Source organism: Marmota monax, unplaced genomic scaffold, assembly GCF_021218885.2.
Source record: "Marmota monax isolate L192 unplaced genomic scaffold, Marmota_monax_Labrador192_F-V1.1 WCK01_AAM20220418_F8-fsc00029, whole genome shotgun sequence".
Lineage (NCBI taxonomy): Eukaryota > Metazoa > Chordata > Mammalia > Rodentia > Sciuridae > Marmota > Marmota monax.
Genome location: NW_026693024.1, coordinates 13,643,121 through 13,649,254, shown reverse-complemented (window position 1 = coordinate 13,649,254; position 6,134 = coordinate 13,643,121).

The following is a 6,134-nucleotide window of genomic DNA, read 5'->3' as shown; positions in this document are numbered from 1 at the left end:
CTCTTTCATATCTTCTTCATTGCACAGGCCAACTCCTTCCACTTTCTTCAAGGCTTGCAGCACCTCCAGAGAGACCTCTGGCCTCCAAGTCCCTCCCCTTTACATGTGTTTGAGGCCACCATTCAGAAGTTTCTGTGATGACTTGCCTCTCCACTTCCCATGCTTAGACCAGGGTATCATGGAGGAAGTATGTGGCACAAGAAGCAGCTGGGGACATGGCACCAGGAAGGGGAGAGGGAGAGGGAGAGGGAGATCAAAATATGTACCCCAAAGGCACACCCAGTGACCCACCTCCTCCAGCCACACCTTACCTGACTCTAGATACCACTCAGTTAATCACCATGAGGGAATTAATGCAATAATTAGGTTAAAGTCCTCATAACCCAATCATATCACCTCTAAATTTCTTGCATTATCTCACACATGAGCTTTTGAGGCACACCTCATATCTAAAACATAACAATGCTAGATATTCAATATTAGAAGAGTGAAAATGAATGGCACAATGAAATATCACTGCATATCTACTCAAAGAGCTAAAACTTTAAAAACTGACTATTCCATGTATTGACAAGAGTATAGAGGCATTGGGACTCTTGTACCCTGACAGGTGGGAATAAAAAAAAGATAATCAATTTAGAACACAGTTTGGTAATTTCTTCAAAAAGTTAAATACACATCTATCATGTGATTCAGTCATTCCACTCCTAGACATTTACCAAGAAAAGCTAAAATACAAGTTTCCACAAAGACTTGTATAAGAATATTCATAGCATCTTAATTTGTAATAGTCAATAACTTGAAATGTCCTTCAAGTGGGTGCATGGTTAAAAACCGTAGTATATTAATACAATGGAAAACTACTCCCCAATAATAAGGAATGAACTATTGATACATGCAACAATATGCAGGAAGCTCAAAATAATTATGCTGTTGAGTTAAAGAAACCAGACATTAAAGAATACATACAATATAATTCCATTTACATAAAATTCTAGAAAATGCAAACTGATTTATAGTGACAGACTGCAGGGTGATAGTTCTGTGGGACAGGAAATCAGGTGAGGAACCTGAGACAGAGGGATTACAAAAGGGCCCAAGGAAACTTTGAGGAATTATGTACATGGTTACTAATTTGATTGTGGTCATAGTTTCATGTGTGTATAAACATGTCAAAACTTGCCCAATTGTACAACTTTTGAATATGTGCAATTTTGTACATGTTAATTATACCCCATTAAGACTAATTTTTAAAACTCTTTTAATCTTAACTGTTCTATTTGTAACTGCCCCCAGAGTTTCTTTGATGAGATACCATCTTAACACACATTTTTCCAGACTTTAAAAAATTTTTTTCAATATTTGTGTGTATTACTATTTGCTTAATTTGACTATAAATAGGATCATGCTGAACATACTAATTGTTAAGCTGTTTATTCACCTAAATATATCTCATTATTGGAAATTCACTTGCAGTACCATTCCTGGTGATCACTTCACTTGACTGCAAGCTCTCTGAGGGCAGCTAGTTCACTGAACTGGTAAAGAGGAGTATATCAGGACTCAAGATCCTACAGTCAAACCAAGAGCTGACCTTCCCTTCACTGCATTTCACTGGGCTTCAGTTTTCACTTCTGTAAAATGAGTAAGTTAAACTGTTTCCTCTCCAAATTTCCATTTAGCTAAAAATTATCTGATTTTATGATCTTTGACTTCTTGCTGTGCCTTCTGCGGAGATCTGTATAGATCAGGCACTCAGTAAATGCTTACTGAATGAGGAATTTTTTCCAGTGGAAAAGTTTATATCCTAAGTCGAAGTGTGGCATATTTTATGAATCATTCTAAGATTAGCAGACTGTAAAAATCTCTCCTCGAGACTTTAATATGCAATAAAAGAGTCAAAGCAGGTGCATAACCTTCATAACACACAATAAAAATGATAGATAGGAGAAGAAAACAATGAGCTGTGGAACAGGGGCCAAAAAGGGTCATCGAGTTTCCCTCCTGAACTGCATCTGGAATCAATCTCCAGTTCACCACTTCAGCCTTCCTTCTCCTTCCATCACCCCCACCTCACGATCAGGAGTTCATTCTGCATGTGTACAGATTTCCTAGACTGCAAGTCTAAGCTTCAGGCACAGCCCCTGCAAACAGCTGCCCCTCAGGAAAAGGGTGGGCACACCCAGAGCTTTGAAACTCACGCAGTACTGGTCCATTCTCCCAAAAGCCAACTTGCCCATGGGAGTCCACTTGCTCTTGGTTGTACCCCAGTGCCTTCAAGGAACAGATGTACGTGTGTGTGTGTGTGTGTGTGTGTGTGTCTCCAAATTTTATAACTACTATGTGTAGGATAGTTGCTCCTCTTTTGTACCACAACCTCTTGCTGGGTCATGAGATGACTCTGTCACCATCTGTCTGTTCTGTTCCCATTATTTAAAAAAAGCAAATTTAGGTTTTGCCTCTCAAAATAATCCCCTTGCCTTTGGGATGAGTGTCCTGCTGGCTCTGAGACCTGTGGCTTTGGACCTCTCCCTGTTTCTTCTACCTGTGTCCTGCTTGATCTCCATTGCTTTTAGAAACTTCACCTGCTTAATATTTTCCCACTAAAATAAAGTTTGCATTCTATCCTGCTACCTTTATTCTCTGTCTTGACACTAGAACTGGCAAAGATTCATGCAAATATAAGACAGGGACAAGGCAGAACTATCACCAGTGGTTAATGGAACACTTACTTGTTAAATGGCCCCAAGTGCAATACACAAGCTATGGCCCTAATCAGAGGTTCTATACCAGGATGGTTGGACATCTATGACTACAGCTACATAGCACATTTGCCACCAGCTTGGACAGGTAAACTAACCTTGCTTCCCCCTAAGAGGACTTCCTGTGTACAATTATGCTTCCCAAGAAGGGACTGTGAAAACTCACCACTAGGTCCAAATGATAAGGTATGAAAACAGAAGCTATTAGAAAAAAAATTTACAGGCATAATGTAATAGAGTGCATACAATCCCATGCGTCTCATCATGCCAAGCTTAGGCCAGGCATAGGGGTCTATAAGCATAGTGAGACGAAGGAACAGAGGTGAATAAGCATAGAGGTCTATAAGCACAGTGAGACATGCCTCTTTGAGGGCATGTCCCCATGACCTAAAAATCTCCGTTAGGCCCCCTAAATACATGGGCAACTGGTTATTTCACAATTAAAGGTTCCTGCCATCTGTGATAGCACCAAATGGAGGACCAAGATCCTTTAATATGTAAGTCTTTGGGGGGACATTTTAGATTGAAACTATAGCACCAATCAGGCTGTGATGGGATTTTTACTACAATAATTGTAGTTGCTACTCAATATGAAGACAGTTGCCTTACAGCCATAAAGTCATTGGGCATCCATTTCCGCATCTCTAGAAAAAGAGGAGCAAGAGGTTGAGGCTGATGGTATTCGATAATGATTATCTATTAAAGTGAATTTAAAAGTCGAAAGATATGATGCCACTTCTAAACTCATTCTGCTGTTATTAAGCTCTCAGGTTTAGTTATACGCACCACACTTGATGGGACTAGGTGACCTGTAAGGCCCTTAGGATCTTGAGACTTTATTCTATGACCAGCAGAATAATTATTTCCATAATTTGGTAAAAAAACAGTTGACCACCAGAGGGCAGTACGATTACAAGGCAGTAAGGCCTGATGGGGCCACAAAAGGACAGGAAGTTACATTCAAATGAAGTGCACCTGTGACTTTTAAACTCCTCAAAATTTATTGACTGTCTTGACAGTTTGTGTGTCCAACAAATAACAATGACCTCTAACAGCTCACAGCCCAAATATACAACTTAAAGAAAGGGTGGATGCCCATTCCCATTCATTCTGAGTCTGTATTAAGCACTTTCTGAGTGCCAGGCACTGTTCTAAGAATTCAGGATTCATCAGCTAACAAAGAAAAGACCAGTAGACCAGTAGAACTGACATGGGGTAGGAAAGTACCTATTAGAAAATGAGGTCAGGGTCAAAGAAGGCAGATCATGACCAGCTGCAAAAGCTACTGTGAGGACCATGGTTTTTACTCAGTGAGGTGCAGTGATGCAGGATTTCATGCAGAGACATTTTCAAAGGGTCACCTGGGCTGAGAGCTGGGAATAGCTTCAAAGAGTTTCATCTCCTATAGAAGCTTCATAATATTCAGCTTATCAGCTCATCCAAAAGCACAGTGAAGGGCAGTTAAAGGTAGGCATATTGCTGTCACCATTTAGCAAACAGCAGTGAGTGTGTCCACATGTATCCCTTCTGTGCCACATGCAAGGCCTTGTCCCAAGCATTTCACACACTTCTATGACATCCTCTCACTATTATTAGCTCCAAGTTAAAGAAAAAGGAGATTGTGCAAATTAGTGACTTGCTAATAGGTTTTTAGATTAGCTAAATGCAACTCACAGAGATCATGGAGACTTTAAATACTAATGTGAAAACACACTTCCTAAACAGGGTTTAGCATCTCCATAGGAAGACCTGAAGATAATGTTGGCAGGGGACTGTGAGGGGCATGAAAGTTTGAGTTAAACCTTCTTCATTTTTAAGTTCTGTCTAGATACTACATCTCAGACTTACCTGCACTGTAACTAGGCTGATTTTCTCTTAGAGTGTGGTGTCTCTGCATACTGTTTTGTAAAGGCAGGAGGTTTTTTTTTTTTTTTTTAACATATTTATTTAGTTAGTTAGTTATTGGCAGACACAACATCTTTGTTGGTATGTGGTGCTGAGGATCGAACCCGGGCCACACGCATGCCAGGCGAGCGTGCTACCGCTTGAGCCACATCCCCAGCCCCCAAGGCAGGAGGTTTTAAAGGAGACAGTATCCACCACTGAACCCTGTTTTTCTTTTAGACCACAAAAGTTTCAAAAACAATTGGTTAGGGCTGCATTCAAACCTGAGAACCAGTGGAGGTAAGCAAAAACTTCGATAACCATTTTAAAGATTAACTTTGTGACAGCTGAATCTAATACAAATTTGGGTTTGCATTTAGTGTAACTTCTATTTTATTTTTATAGCATTCGAGAGGCTGCATATACAACGATAATGACCAGACCATAAATAAAACTGAATTCTTTTTTTTTTTTTTAATTTTTTTTATTGGTTGTTCAAAACATTATAAAGCTCTTGACATATCATATTTCATACATTAGATTCAAGTTGGTTATGAACTCCCAATTTTACCCCAAATACAGATTGCAGAATCACATCGGTTACACATCCACATTTTTACATAATGCCCTATTAGTAACTGTTGTATTCTGCTACCTTTCCTATCCTCTACCATCCCCCCTCCCTCCCCTCCCATCTTCTCTCTCTACCCCATCCACTGTAATTCATATCTCTCCTTGTTTATTTTCCCATTCCCCTCACAACCTCTTATATGTAATTTTGTATAACAATGAGGGTCTCCCTCCATTACCATGCAATTTCCCTTTTCTCTCCCTTTCCATCCCACCTCATGTATCTGTTTAATGTTAATCTTTTCTTCCTGCTCTTCCTCCCTGCTCTGTTCTTAGTTGCTCTCATTATATCAAAGAAGACATTTGGTATTTGTTTTTTAGGGATTGGCTAGCTTCACTAAGCATAATCTGCTCTAGTGCCATCCATTTCCCTGCAAATTCTATGATTTTGTCATTTTTTAGTGCTGCGTAATACTCCATGGTGTATAAATGCCACATTTTTTTTTATCCATTCATCTATTGAAGGGCATCTGGGTTGGTTCCACAGTCTAGCAATTGTGAATTGTGCTGCTATGAACATCGATGTAGCAGTATCCCTGTAGTACGCTCTTTTAAGGTCTTCAGGGAAAAGTCCAAGAAGGGCAATAGCTGGGTCAAATGGTGGTTCCATTCCCAGCTTTCCCAGGAGTCTCCATACTGTTTTCCAGATTGGCCGCACCAGTTTGCAGTCCCACCAGCAATGTACAAGTGTACCCTTTTCCCCACATCCTCTCCAGCACTTGTTGTTGTTTGACTTCATAATGGCTGCCAATCTTACTGGAGTGAGATGGTATCTTAGGGTGGTTTTGATTTGCATTTCTCTGACTGCTAGAGATGAATTCTGACCCACAACCTGCTGCAACCTGCGCAGAGAGCTCT